This window comes from Chlorocebus sabaeus, chromosome 17 (genome assembly GCF_047675955.1).
Source record: "Chlorocebus sabaeus isolate Y175 chromosome 17, mChlSab1.0.hap1, whole genome shotgun sequence".
NCBI classification, from domain to species: Eukaryota; Metazoa; Chordata; class Mammalia; order Primates; family Cercopithecidae; genus Chlorocebus; species Chlorocebus sabaeus.
The window spans coordinates 8,847,003-8,863,604 of record NC_132920.1 but is presented as its reverse complement, the minus strand read 5'-3'; positions in this window follow the sequence as shown (position 1 = coordinate 8,863,604).

Genomic DNA, 16,602 nt, shown 5'->3' with positions numbered 1-16,602 from the left:
AATGTGCATAGCTCCCTTCACATTACCTGACACAGAGTGGCATTCCATTATATCTACGAATTGATTAATTGAATGAATGAATAAACTTGCAATGGCACCATGTCCAATATTCTCCCTGTTAGAGAAAATATGCATCTCTCAGCTTAAGACTCAAGCAACTTAAGCCATTAACTTCCCCCTGTATTCTAAGAAGCTGCCATAGTCCTTTATTCTGCCTTCAATGTATCTAATCAAAGGTTTTAAATTCACAAGTTATTGTCGATTAGTACCTGCTGAAAAACAAAATAAAGTAGCCTTCTCACACATATCAGGGAAAACAAAACTTGAATATAAACATATAATCAAATAAATTTTGACAGCTCATAGTAGTATTTTTTTCTTGAATATTTTAAGAATCACATTTGTAATAAAATGAAGCTAAAATTATTTACCAATTAAGATTCATTCACCCAACAGATGATGTGACACAGATAATACAATAACATATAATACAAGTTGATGTAAAGGTTATAGTGGTTGATCTATAAATGTGACAAGACACCGTTACTGGAAATTGAGTTTCTTAAAATTAAAACAAAAAGATTTGGGATATTAGTAATATTTGTAGTCAATAGTAAGCAGATAAAAGTTTCACAATGACATATTTGTCAAGAATGGTCTTTTTCTAAGTGCCCAATGCATCATGTAGTAAAACATTATTTTTTATGATTAACTATTGCAGAAACATTTTATCTGAAATCATTTGCTATTATTTAATATAGAAACCCCTTTGATACTATAAGGGAGAGTTGACAATGGCAGAGGGGTTTTGAAAGATTATTTTTAATATTTGGCATAATAGCCTATAATGGTTCCTATGGCTCTGATTACTCACAAATTGAATTAAAACCAAGTAAATTTGAATCCTTTCATACTGCTTTAACAGTTCACATTTTGTGTTGCCTTTATAGCTATGATTTTGTGTGGCCCTGGGTTTGTCTTCTAATATTTCTCGATTGTTTTCAGCTTCCAGAAATACCATAGTTATCATTTTAAAGGAAAGTTTTCTAAGTTGCATTAAAAAGAAAACTTGAGATAGTGGAAATACTTTTAGCCTTAGCCACCAAATAGTATATGGATTTGTGGAAAGGAAGGTCATGAAGAAAGTATGTAAGTGACATTTGTGATTGCTATAAAACCATAAGCAAAGTCCAAAGGTAGAAATTAGTGTGATATTTGAGTGGATATTAAGGAAATAAGAGTGAATAAATTGAGAGTAGTGGTACAGAATAATTGGGAGAAAGTCATAAAAACACGACTGATAAACAGTATTACAAGAATAACGTATTAACAGCTCAAATTTACTACATAAAGATCTCATTTCTGTAATATTGAGGTCTAGGTTTTGCCTGACCCTTTTGCTAAAAAAACACACACACAAAGTATTTTGAAAATGTATGGTGGGAGAAACGTTCTTGGCTCACTTTTTTTGTGTTTTAAATTTTATTGTAAATTGACAATTTATAATTGTATACACTTATCAAGTACAAAGTGATGCTAGTATTTATAAATACAATGTTGAGTAATTAAGGTAATTAATATATCCACCACCTTAAACACTTACAATTTTTTGTGGTGAGAACATTTGAGACTTATTCTTTCAGCAATTGTGCACTACACAATACACCGTTATTAACTATATTTGCCAGGCCAGGCTATGCTATAGGTCTCAAAAAACACATCTTATTTTTCTCATTTGAGACTTTGTATTCTTTGATCATCATCTCCCCATTCCTCTCACTCTGCAGCCTCCGTTAACCACCATTCAGCTCTCTTTCCACAGGCTTGATTGTGTTAGATTGCACATTTAAGTGAAAACATGTTTGTCTTTCTGTGCCTGGCTTATTTTGCTTAGCATAATTTTCTCTAATTCCATCTATGTCATCACGAATGACAAAATTTTCTTCTTTTTAAAGCTAAATATTATTCAATTGTGTGTATATACCACATTTTCTTTACCCCTTCATCAGCTGATGGACACTTAAGTTTCCATAACTAGGCTACTGTGAATAGTGCTCTAATGAACATGGGAGTGCAGACAGCTCTTTGACAAATTGATTTCAATTCTTTGGGGTAAATAGTCAGAAGTAGGACTGTAGATCATAAGTTATTGTGTTTTTAGTTTTTTCGAGAAACTTCCATGCAGTTTTCCATAATAGCTGTACTAATTTACATTCCCACCTACCAAGAGTGTGCAAGGGTTCACTTTTCTCCACATCCTGGCCAACACTTGTTATCTTTCATATGTGTAGTAGTAGCCATTTTGACAGATGTGAGATGATGTCTTCTTGTAGTTTTAATTTGCATTTTGTTAATTATTAGTAATGTTGAGGTTTTAAAAATACATATCTGTTAGTCATTTTTCATCTTGTTTGGAGAAATATCTATTTACTTTCCTTGCCTATTTTTTTATGGGAACTACACACACACACACACACACAACCCTAATAGCCAAGGTGACCATGAGCAAAAAGAACAAAACTGAAGGCATCATACTAACTGTAAGAGAGAAGCCTCCTGACCTAACTTGGCCAGAAGCCCCTCTCAGGTTTATTCTTTAAAATAAACCTGTCTTTGACTGTTGAGCCACTTTTTGGAGAAAAGTGTCTTAGGTAACCACCAAACTTCACACTTACACAATGGGCCCCAGTAAAACAGTGAACCCTAGTAGAGCACATTCCTTTCCCTTTAGGTGCACTAAGATAGGGAAGCTAAAAGCAGACTCGGGGGGTATGCCTGCAGCTGCAGGAAGATGCATGGGAATAGACACAAAAAACTCTCCCTCCCATATAAGCAAGACAAAGATACACTGACTAAAAGTTGGCCTATGTGGTCTGGAAATGGGGTGAGAGCTGATAAAAACTCACCTCTATAAAGATAGCACACCTGGTCCTAACTGAACTATCGGGCCCTTGGAGGATAAGACTTCCCTCCTCATGAGTCCTTGAACCCTTGAATACCCTTAGTCTGTAAGAGAGAAGTCTCCTGATCTAACTTGGCCAGAAACCCCTCTAAGGTTTATTTATTTTTTTAAAATAAACCTGTCTTTGACTGTTGAGCCACTTTTTGTGTTTCTTTCTTCCTTCTTCAACTCTTACATTTGGTGCTGAAACCCAGTACGAGTGTTGGGGGTAGAGTCTCTCTTGCAACCCAAGAAGCAGTGGATCCTGAGGGTCTCTTGCCACCTGTTCTGTCTTTTCTCTCACTTCACTTTTCAAGTGATTTTCATGAAGAGAACAACTGATTTGAAGGGGATTGCCAGGCTCGCTTCAGGGCTACATTCCAGTGGGTTTTCAAAACCCTCAGGTGTCAGGAATCCACCTCCAACTGCCTGCAACAGGTATTTCATTCTCTAACCCGTGTCCCCTCTTCCTCTCTTTCTCTCTCTCTCCCTCCCTCCTGTGGCTCCAGTCCAGGAGGCCCTTTGCTGATTCCAACTGGAACATCCAACATCAGACAATAATACAGCTGACTGATAAGATTTGACTTCCCCTGGCTTTCTTGTGGTAACCTGGAGAAGTCAGGTCTGCCATCCTCATCCTCAGTGAACCAATGAGACTAAGCTAGAAGAAATCTTGGGGACACCCAGTTTCTTCTTAGCTTGACTATCCTCTTTAGAAAGAAGATTCTGGGTCTCTGTCTTTTGTCTGGGTATGCCTAAAACAAAAACAGTCACCCTTGGCCTCCTCTCACCAATCCACATGGGTTCCAAACAATCTCACATTCTTACATTCTCCCCACTGGGCTGTCTCCTTCACAACCTTGCCAAACTTGGCTTATTGGGAATCTAAAGCCAAAGCATTTAGTTTTTTATTGCAACATGGCCTGGTCCCAATACATAGTAGATAATGACAGCCAATGTCCCCAAAACGGCACCTTTGAAATAATATTTCAAATTCTTGGGGACTTTGACAACTTTATAACCAGGAATGGCAAATGGCAAGAGGTTCTCTATATTTAGGCTTTCCTCTAACTTAGACTACCTGATTTCAAACTGTACTTTATAGTTAGAGAAATTAAAACAATTTGGTACTGGAAAAAGTATAGACACATTGACCAATGGAACAGCATAAGGAACACAGAAATGAACTCACTCCCATATGGTCAATTGATTTGGATAAAGATGCCAAAAATATGCAATGGGAAAAAATTGATCTCTTCAATAAATGGTGTTTGGAAAACTAGATATGCACATTCAGAAGAATGAAATTGGACCCTTATCTCAGACCCTGTACAAAAACCAAGTCAAAATGGATTAAAAACTTAAAATGTAAGGCCAGAAACTATAAAACTAGAATGAAACATAAGGAAACAACTACACAATATTGGTCTGGGCAATGATTTTTTGTATATGACCCCAAAATGCAGGTAGCAAAAGCAAAAATAGAAAAATGAGATTGCACCAAACTAAAAGGCTTCTGTACAGCAAAAGAAACAATTAACAGAGTGACAATATAGCCTATGGATTGGAAAAAAATATTTACAAGCTGCACATCTGATAAAAGGCTAATCTCCAAATCATGTTAGAAACTCAGACAACTCCACAGTAAGAAATATACTCAATTTTCCTTGTGTCTCTCCTCTAAATACAATGATATATTCTGGAAGTAATTCAGCAGACAATTACAAGAGGAATGTGAAAGGCAGAGAGAAGGCAAACTGGTTAGAGACCTCAGGACATAAGAAAAGCTATCCAAGTGAATTTCTGGATTTTCTTTTGTATCTCTCATATAAGGCAGACTGGCTAGAGAAGAGACTTGCAACCTGGATGTGCTAAGAGGCATAGAAATCAAACAAGTAAAGCCTGCTTCCTCTGACCAAAGGACTGGGAAATGGATAGCTCAGCAGAGATCTAACAAGGAAATCCACCCCTGCCCAGCATCTGAGGCAGTGAAGGCCTGACACACAGTATCAGCAGGTTCATCAGAGAGGCCTGCCCCACATACTGGGCAGTAAAAGGCCTGACCTGCTACAATGTTAGCATCACCAGGGGCCCTGCCCCATACCCCAGGCAGAGGGAATAGAATAGATCACAGCAGCAGGGACTAAGGCCCAGTGTTTCCTGATCCTCGCATGCAACTGCACTCAGAATTACAGATGGCACTTTCAAGGATCAATCAGGCAGAGCCAGAAGAGCAGGGCAACCAAATAATATCATAAAAACTAAAGACTAAGCTGTCACTGGCACTAAAGCTCATAAAAGTAAGCCAGGACTTAGAGTCACTGCTGCCTGAAAAACACAATTTATATAAAATCAAGAGTTTCCTAATAATAGCCAAAATGTCTTTTATTTATCCAAAAGAAATCACTCCTTATACCAAGAACCATGAAAAATACAGTTGAATGAAATGATGATAATAGGCCAACACTGAGATAAATAGGTTGTTAGAATTATCTGACAGTATTCAAAGCAGCTATTATATAGATACTTCAACAAACAATTATAAATCCCATGAAACAAATAAAAAAGGAAAATATTAGCAAAAGTATAGGAGTTATAAAAATAAACTAAGTAGAAATTACAGATTTGGAAAATAGAATAACTGGAATAAAAAACTTTATAGATGGGCTCAGTAGCAGAGTAGAGATGATAGAGAACAGAATCTTTGAAATTGAGCACAAATCAATAGTTTACTCAATCTTAACAACAAAAGGAAAATAGACTAAGAAATGAACAACACTTACAAGAAAAGGAGCAGAGACTCAAGGAATTATGGGAGAATAACAATATAAATAACATTTGTACACCAGAATTCCTTAAGTAGAAAACTTGAGAGGCCGAACCTTCCCAAATTTGGTGAAAGACATACTTCCACAGATTCAATAAGCTGAATGAACACCAAATAAGATAAACTAAAGAAAAAAAAACTACACAAAGAAACAACAAAATTAATTTTAAGCTGAAAAGACAACGGAAACAAATTTCAGACAGAAATGACACATTACATTTAGGGAAAACCAATTCAAATAGCAGAGGATTTCTCATCTGAAACTATGGAAGCCAGAAGGAAGTCCCAATACATCTTTAAGTGCTGAAAATAAATATTAACCCAGAATCCAATATCCAGTGAAACTCCCCTTCAGAAATTAAGGGAAACTGAAGACATTCTCATATGAAGGAAAACTAATGAGATTTATCACTTGTAGATCAACCCTTTAAAAATAGCTAAAGGAAGGTTTTCAAACAGAAGTAAAATGAAAACAGATGGCAACTTCTTTTTCCTTTCTAAAAAAGGAAAGAAGACCAGAATGGATAGGCATTTAAAAAAAAAAAAAAAGAGTTTCTTAAAATATATTTTATGTTAAACACAAAAATTATAACACCTTCTGAGATGGTTCCCAAGGTATCTAGAGAAAATATTTGACAATTATATTTTAAAAGTGGGAAAGATAAAGAGACATAAATGGAAATAAGATTTTTACACTTTGCTTGAAGTGGTAAAACTGTGATACCAGTGGGCTGTGATAGGTTACGTATGTATATTGTGATATCTAAAGCAAGCACTAAGAAAACTATACAGAGAGATATGCTCAAAAACATAAACAAGGAATTATAAAAATAAATGTTCAAGTAACCTATAAAAATGCAAGAAAAAAAAAATGGAGAAAAACAAACCCAAGAGAATAGGCAGAAAACAAATGGTATAATGGCAGAATTAAGCTCTAACATATAAATAATTACCTTAAATGTATACAATGTGAATATTCCCATTTTTTAAAAAAAAAGATAGTGGCAGAGCAGATGTAAAAAAATAAATAAATAAAACTCAGCTATATCTGTGTCAAAAAACTCACTTGGAACCTAGCAGCACAAGTAGATTGAGATTAAAGGATGGGAAAAAATGTACCATGCCAATATTAATTTGAAAGACATATATCAAGAGTTACTATGGTATTATCAGATAAAGTAGACTTCAGAGCAAAAAAAAAAAAATTACTAAGAACAAATTGGAATATTACACAGCCATAAAAAGATCATCCGCCAAGAAAATATGGTGATCCTAAATGTGCATGCACCAAACAACAGAGGTTCAAATTATATGATGCAAAAATTGATTAAGCTGAAAGGAGACATAGATAAATCCAGAACTATGGTTAGGGCCTCAGCACCTCACTTTCAGCAACCGATAAAGCTACTAAACAGAAATTAGTAAAAATATACAAGAACTGAACAACATCATCAACTAACAGAATCACATTGATATTTATGTCCGTAGAATATTCACTGAGATAGATCATATCCTGGGTCATAAATAAACCTTAACAAATTTATAGGATTTGAAGTCATACAGAGGACATTTCCTAAACATAATGGAATCAAATTAGAATTAATATCAGAAAGACAGGAGGAAAGTCTAACCCAGAAAAATTAAACAATACACTAGTAAACAATGCATAAGTCAAAGAGGAAGTCTTAAATAGAATTTCAAAGTGAATACAACTACAACAAACTAGAATATATCAAACTCTGTGTAGGTTCAGCTGAAGCAGTACTGAGTGACAAATGTATAGTATTAAATGCTTTCATTAGATCTTGTTTTATCTCCAGACCCAGGCAAGGTCGAGCCTGCTTATCACTTAATTGAGAGAAGAGAAATATTTCATATCAATAATCCAGAGTTCTGGCTCAAGAAATAAGAAAAGAAAGATCAAAGCAAGTAGAAAAAAGAAAATAATAAAGAGCAAAAATAAATGAAATTGAAACAGGAAAACAAAAGAAGAATTAATAAAACACAATGCCTATTCTTCAAAAAATTAATAAATATGTCTAGCAAAATCAACAAAAATAAAGAGAGAGAAGCAACAAATCTCCAATATCAGGATTACAACAAGAAATGTTATAAAAAATTCCTGTAGCCATTAAAAGGACAATAAGAGGATATTGCAATCAAATTTATGCTCATAGATTGGACAACTTTGAAGAAATGGATAGTATGAAAGTCACATACTATGATGAAAGAGATCACCAGAGTAGTTTTATAACTACTAAAGAAGTTGAATATGTAATTTAAAATCTCTTAAAAAAGACATCGACAGGTCCAGGTGGTTTCACTGGAAATTTTATAAAATATTTAAAGAAGAATTAATACTCATTTTACACAATTACTTCCAGAAAATAGGAGAGGATGCTTCCCAACTTATGTTATGAGGTCCATATTACTCTGATACCAAACCCAAAGACAGCACAAAAGGAAAGAAGAAAGGGAGGCAGGGAGGGAGGGAGGGAGGGAGGAAGGAAGGAAAGGAAGGAAGGAGGGAAGGAAGGAAGGAAGGAAGGAAGGAAGGAAGGAAGGAAGGAAGGAAGGAAGGAAGGAAGGAAGGAAGGAAGGAAGGAAGGAAAAAACTATATGCAAATATCTCTCATGAACTGAGTTGCAAAAGTCCTCAAAAAATCAGAAAATTGAATCCATCAAAATAATAATGTTGTGCTACCAAGTGGGATTTATTCCATATATGCAAGGTTGGTTCAACGTTCAAAAATGAGTCAATGTAATGTACCACATCAAAAACTAAAGCAGAATAATAAATACAGTTATGAATGCTGAATTTGATTAAATTCAACAGCCATTAAAATAAAAACTCTAAACAAGCTAGGAAGAGAAGAGAACTTTTTCAATCACATTGAAGCATCTACAAAAAAACCCTATAGTTAAAATAATGGCTGGTTTAAGACAAAAAACTTTCCATGTAAGATCTGAAACATATAAGGATGTCTGCCCTCATCATTGTTATTCAACATAGTACTGAAAGTTCTTATCAGTACAATAAGACAAGAAAAAGAAATTAAAGAAGTTCAGATTGGTAAGGAAGAAATAAATCCGTCTATATTTACTGACAACACAATTTTCTATGTGCAAAATCCCAAGAAATCTACAAAAAGAGTTATAGGATAAATAAATAAGTTCAGTAAGGTTAAAGAATATAAGATCAACATGCAATAATCAATTACATTTTAAAATATTAACAGAGATCAAGTAGAAACCAAATAAAAATGCAATACTGTTTACAACTGTTTCAAAAAATATGTAATGTATAGGTAAAATCTAAAAAATTATGTACAAGGGTTATATACTGAAAATTGCAAAATGTTAATGAAAGAAGATACAAACTCAGAGAGATATACAACATTCATAAATTGGGAGTCCCAATATAGTAATGACATAATTATATACAGGTTTAATGCAAACCTGTCACAATTCCAGCCAGGATTTTAGTAAAGTCAAGCTTATTTTAAAATTTACATGGAAAGGGAAAAAACATTCTAGACTAACCAGAACAATTTTCAAAAAGAAAAAGAAGAATATGGGGAGGAATCACTCTTCCTGATATTACAGATTATAACTACAATAATTAAGACAATGTGGTGCTGGTGGAGAGAGAAACATACAGGTCAACAGAACAGAATACCAGAAACAGAACCACATCAATGTGCCCAATTGTTTTGTTTGTTTGTTTGTTTGTTTTATACAAAGGTGTAAAATCAATTCAGTAGAGAAAGGATAGTCTGTCAACAAACACTGCTGAAGCAATTGGATATCCAGATCCAGAGGGACAAAAACAAGGGGGAAAGAAAAAAAAAGTAAAGCCTCAAACTAAAACTTGCATCCTTTTTTTTTTTTTTTTTTTTTGGAGAAAGAATTTTGCTCTTGATGTCCTCCCAGGTTCAAGTGATTCTCATCCCTCAGCCTCCTGAGTAGCTGGGATTACAGGCACCCACCACCACGCCCAGCTAACTTTTGTATTTTTAGTAGAGATAGGGTTTCACCATGTTGGCCAGGCTGGTCTTGAACTCCTGACCTCAGGTGATCCACCTGCCTCAGCCTCCCAAAGTGCTGGGATTAAAACTTAGTATACATATATATATATCCATCAAATGACTTTTAAACATAAATGTAAAACATTAAATATAAAAATATAAAACATAAAACTTTTAAAAGAAAAGCAGGAGAAGCTCTAGTACCTAAGACTAGTCAAAGAATTCTTATGCTTCATGCCAAAAGCATAATCCATAAAAGAAACAATTGACAAATTGGACTTTATCAAACTTACAAGATTTTGCTCTGCAAAAGACTTGTTAAGAGAATGAAAAGACAAATTTTAATATAGTTATCACTACATATCCATTAGAAAAACTCATACATAAAACAATGATAACACTAACTGCTGGCAACTATACAGAAAAGCTGGTTCACTCATATATAACTGGCAAAATGGTGCAGTCACTCAAAAAGTAGTTTGGCAAGTTTTTTTATATATATGAAAATGAACTTCCATAAAATCAGCAATTGTACTCTTGGCCATTTATCCCAGAGAAATAAAAACCTAATTTTTATGCAAAAATGTGTACATGGATGTTTATAGCAGCTTCATTTGTAACATCCCAAACCAGGAAAGTACCCAGATGTTCTTTAATGAGTGAATGTTTAGACAAACTGTAGTATATTCGTACCACGGAAGACTAGCTTAAGACAGTGATATCTTAGGTTATTTGTTTACAAATTCTGAAATTCAGTTTAAAACCTATTATACCAATCTCCTCTCCCCTCCCTTTCCACGTGTCTTCTTAAATATTATAAATTCAATGAAACAGTGTTTTCTTGTTGGCTAATTCAATATCTGACCAATAAAAGCCTATCCAAGATTGTTTTGTGATAGTTATGAAGCATAGATAAATATTGCCAAATGCCTGGAAAAATCAGGCATTGTATTTCCGATGTGATAAATTAACTTAGACTTTGAGATTTGCAATGAAAACACACACACACTTTTCAAAATTTCTCTGGCTGTGTTCAAATTATTTGATCCAACCAAATCGAGAATTTGGTCAAGTGAATTATGTAGATAAATATCAAAAATGCACTATTTTTGAATTTTAATATGGATTTCTATCCTATTTTACAAATAGAAAAATAAGCATTATTTATTCCCATCTTGACATCATGATCAAAGCAGAACCATTCCTTAACTTAGTGGATATGACTAAAGAGACCTCAGTAGTTTCAAAATTTCTCTCTCACCGACATCACCATAGTCTGCCTGAAATTCTCAACGTGTTTGTTTGTTTTTTCATTTGGGTTAAATTTCTGCTGGTCTATAAAGTGTAAATACATTATTTACAAGGCCCAGGATGCTACAGCAAAAATATTACCCAACCAAACTTGGTTCTAGTCCTAGTTTTGCCGCAGTTGAGTTACAGGATTTTGGAAAAAATATCACTTCATCAATACTGCTTTCTGACAGTGCTTTCTGACAATGATATGGACCCACTTAGCGGTTTGTGAGCTGTTTCTTTGGCCAAGACATACTTTGTTCGACTAAAATCTTATGAGACAGGCTAGAGTATAAAAGAGTTAGAAACAAAGCCACTATAGAAGAAGCAGAGTTAGAAGCCAGGATCCAGAAGCTCAGTCTTCCTTTGCTCCCTCTACTGGTCCTGGCAACAACTTCTAGAAAACAGTTTAAAGGAATCTAAATCAGATGATCTCTAGGAATCTTTTACAATTTTAAATTGTGTGGGTGACTGTATAGAGAAGAGGAGAATAATAGGGTGATTTCAAAGGGATGCACAGTATTTTAAAGCTCCAGGGACGAGTCAGGAGCCTAGCTGTTGGAGGAGATGAGAGGGAAATGGGGAGTGGGCCTTCCTGTGCTTGTTCCACTGGGGTGCAGACCAGTCCTTTACTGGGGTTGCATGACAGCACCCACAGACAAGTATTCCCATTGTAGTACAGCCTGGGACAGCACCTGCACCAGCTTCTGCACCAGCATTTTGGTGTTGGGAAGAAAAACTACAAAATAGAGGGAGAGGGCAGAAATAAATAGATGCTAGAGAATGCCCTCCTCCTGTTTACACTCTGTGTGAAATCCCCCCAAGAAGAAGATCAGAATGCTAACAGAAAAGGATCAGGAGAAAATACAGAGGCAAAAAGAAATTGCTGCAGCCATCATCTAAATATTGCTCCCTAGACACTAGAGCCAAGAGCAGAAAGTGAGCATTTTCTTGATCCGTTCTGCCACCACAGTGGTGCTAGTCATAAGAAGTCTCCTCTTCATGGTTCCAGCCGGAAGACTTCGAGTCATGTAAAGAACATGTTGATGCGTGACAATCAGCTGGTTCTTAAAGCTGAAGATGATCGTGGCAATTTAATGCAACCCTGACTGAAATTGAGATTTATGACCTAGCAGATGTAACTTTGGCTAGTATTTGCTAGCATTTTACTTTGACAATAAAAAAGTAGAGAACAGCAGTGACACCTGAACTATTCAGTTCTTGTGAGAGGAAATTCCTATTGGACAAACAGTCCCTTATCAAAAAGATGAGAAGATTTAGGGGAAAAATATTATTATTTAGGAGATGAAGGGCTAAAGATCAATGACAATAGCATATTTTGTGACAAGAATGGTCATGCTTTAACTCAAAATAATTATACATTTTACTGTATAATTATTTTTGAATTCAAGAACAATCTTCATATATTACATTTTAAAAGCTGACAGTTTTCAAAATGTTTTGATGGAGAGTTTATGAGTCCCGAACTTCTAATGTTGATGGTTATTTCACTTGAATAATATTCTTATTATTGGATTATGTGGCCAAGAAATTTGGTAAGGGTGGGGAGTGGAGTCCTCCTATAATTGGTAGAGTTAAAAGTAAACCAAAGAGCAAAAGATACAGCATAATTATATAGATGAAATGTGTAAATGATCTCTGGCTGGCAAGCAACCTTTTTTTTTTCTTTCCAACTTTTATTTTAGGTTCAAAGAGTACAAGTGGAGGTTTGTTATGTGTAAGATGCATGTGGCAGGGGTTTGGTGTACAGACCCCAATTTTGTGACCCATGTAATCAGCATAGTGCCCAATAGGTAGGTTTTCAATGCTCACCCTCCTCCCACCCTCCACCCTCAATAGGCCCCAATGCCTGTTGTTTCCTTCTTTGTATCCATGTGTTCTCAATGTTTAGCTCCTGTTTATAAGTGAGAACATGCAGTATTTGGCTTTCTGTTCCTGCATTAATTCTTTTAGTACTGTGGCCTCCATCCAGATCCATCCATGTTGTTGCAAAGGACATGATCTTGTTCTTTTTTATGAATGTGTAGTATTCCATGGTGTATATGAACCACATTTTCTTTCTCCAGTTCACCATTGATGGGCATCTAGGTTGATTCCATGTCTTTTTTGTTGTGAATAGTGCTGCCATGAACATCCATGTGCACATGTCTTTATTGTAGAATGATTTATATTTCTTTGGATATGTACCCACTAATGGGATTGCTGGATCAAATGATAGTTCTATTTTAAGTTGAGAAATCTCCAGACTGTTTTCCACAGTGGCTGACCTAATTTACATTCCCACCAGCAGTGTGTAAGCAATCTCTTTTCTCCATAACCAGCTTGTTATTTTTTGACTTTTTAATAGGGATAGCCATTCTGACTGGTGTGATATGGTATCTCACTGTGGTTTTTATTTGCAGTTCCGTAGTTATCAGTGATATTGAGCATTTTTTCACATGCTTGCTGGCTGAGTGTATGTCTTCTTTTGAGAAGTGTCTGTTTATGTCCTTTGCCCACTTTTTAATGGGGTTGTTGTTTTTTGTTGTTGTTTTGTTGTTTGTTGATTTAAGTTTTTTAGAGATTGTGGTTATTAGGTTTTCGGTTGGATGCATAGTTTGCAAATATTTTCTTCCATTCTGTAGGTTATCTGTGTACTCTATTGATGTTTCTTTTGCTGTGCAGGTGCTCCTTAATTTAATTAGGTTCCACTTGTCAATTCATGCTTTTGTTTCTGTTGTTTTGGAGTCTTCATTATGAAGTGTTTGCCAGGACAAATGTCCAGAATGGTATTTCCTAGTTTTCTTCTGTGGTTTTTATCATTTTAGTTTTATCATGTAAGTCTTTAGTCTATCTTGAGTTGATTTTTGAATATGGTGAAATATAGGGGTCCAGTTTCAATCTTCTGCATACGGGGCTAGCCAGTTATCCCAACACCATTTATTGAATAAACTGTTCCTTCCTCATTGATTTTTATTGTTGGCTTTGGCAAAGCTAAGATGATTATAAGTGTGTGGCTTCATTTTTGGGTTCATTTTTGCTGCATTGCCATGCTGCTTTAGTAACTGTAGTTTTGTAGTATAGTTTGAAGTCAAGTAGCAGGATGTGTCCAGCTTTGTTCTTTCTGCTTAGGATTGCTTTGGCTGTTCAGGCTCTTTTTTGGTTCCAAGTGAATTTTATAAATTTTTTTTTCTAATTCTCTGAAAAATGTTATTGGTAATTTGATAGGAATAGCATCGAATTTTTAAATTGCTTTGGGCAGTATAGCCATTTTAACAATATTGATTCTTTCTATCCATGACCATGGAATGTTTTTCCATTTGCTTATGTCATCTCTAATTTCTTTCAGCAGTGCTTTGTGATTCAAACTGTAAAGATATTTACCCTCATCGGTTAACTGTATTCCTAGGTATTTTATTCTTTTATGGCTATTGTGAATAGGATTGCATCTTGACTTGGCTTTCAACTTTGGTGTTATTGGTGTACAGAACTGCTACTGAATTTTGCACATTGATTTTATATTCTGAAACTTTGCTGAAAATGTTTATCAGAACTAGGAATCTTTGGGCAGAGACCCTGGGGGTTTCTAGGTATAGAATCATGTTACCTGCAAAGAGAGAGTTTAACTTCCTCTCTTCTTATTTGGATGCATCTTATTTATTTCTTTGGCCTGATTGCTCTGCCTAGGACTTCTAGTACTATGTTGAGTAGGAGTGGTATGAGTGAGCATCCCTGTCTTGTTCCAGTTCTCAAGGAGAATGTTTCAGGTTTCGCTTGGTCCATATAATGTTTGCTGTGCATTTATTATAGATGACTCTTATTATTTTAAGGTATATTACTTTGATGTTCAGTTTGTTGAAGGTTTGTAACATGAAGGGATGCTGATTTTTTTAAAGATTATATTACTTTTTGTGGATTCATAGTTGATGTATATATTTATGGGATCTATGAGATGTTTTGATATAGGGATGCAATATGTAATAATTGCATCATGTAAAATGGGGTATACATCCTCTCCAGTATTTATCTTTTGGGTTACAAACAATCCAGTTATACTCTTTTAGTTATTTTAAAATGTACAATTAAATTAATTTTTACTATGGTCCCCTGTTGTGCTATCAAATACTAGGTCTTATGCATTCTTCTAATTATTTTTTGTACCCATTAACCATACTCACCTCCTTCTCAGTCTTCCAGTACACTTCGAGCTTCTGGTAACCATCTTTCTATTCTCTATCTCCATGAGTTCAATTGTTTTGGCTTTTAGATCCCACAAATAAATTAAAACATGCAACATTTTTCTTTGTGTGCCTGGGCTAAGTATAATAATCTCCATTTCCATCAACGTGGTTACAAATGACAGGATCTCGTTCTTTTTTATGGTTTAATAGTGTTCCATCATGTATACGTACAACATTTTCTTCATGCCTTCATCTGTTGATGGACACAGGCTGCTTCCAAATTTTGACTATTTTGAATAGTGCTACAACAAACATGGGAGTACAAATACCTCTTCAATATATTTATTTTCTTTCTTTTGAGTATATACGCAGCAGTGGGATTGTTGGATCATATGGTAGCTCTATTTTTAGTTTTTTAAGGAACTTTCAAACTGTTCTCCATAGTGCTTATACTAATTTACTTTCCTACCAATAGTGCACAAGCGTTCCCTTTTCTCCACATCCTCAGCAGCATTTGTTATTCCCTGTCCTTTGGATATAAGCCATTTTAACTGTGGTAAAATAATATCTCACTATAGTTTTGATTTGCATTTCTCTAATCATCAACGATGTTGAGCACCTTCTCATATGTCTGTTTACCATTTGAATGTCTTATTTTGAGAATTGTGTATTCAAATCTTTTCCTCATTTTTTGATTGGATTATTAGTTATTTTTCCTATGAAGTTGTTTGAGCTCCATATGTATTCTGGTTATTGATCCCTTGTCAAGGGGGTAGTTTGCAAATATTTTCTCCCATTCTACAGGTTGTCTCTTTGCTTTGTTTTTTCCTGTGCTGTGCAGAAGATTTTAACTTGATGTGTTCCCATTTATCCATTTTTGCTTTGGTTGCCTGTACTTATGGAATACTACTATAGAAATTTCTGTCCTGGAGAAACTTCCTGTCCTGGAGAGTTTCCTGTATGTTTGTTTGTTTGTTTGTTTGTTTTGTAGTAGTATCATAGTTTGAGATCTTAGATTTAAGTCTTTAATCCAGTTTGATTTGAGTTTTGTATATGGCAAGAGATAGTGTTCTAGTTTCACTTCATTCCAGTTTTCCCAGCACCATTTACTGAAGAGACTGTCTTTTCCCCAGTGTTATGTTCTTAGCAGCTTTGTTAAATATGAGTTCACTGTAGGTATGTGGATTGGTTTCTGGGTTCTCTATTCTGTTCCATTGGTCTAGGTATCTGTTTTTATGCCAATGCCATGCTGTTTTGACTGTTATAGCTCTGTAGTACAATTTGAAGTCAGGTAATGTGATTCCTCCATTGTATGTTATTTGTTTCTTTTCT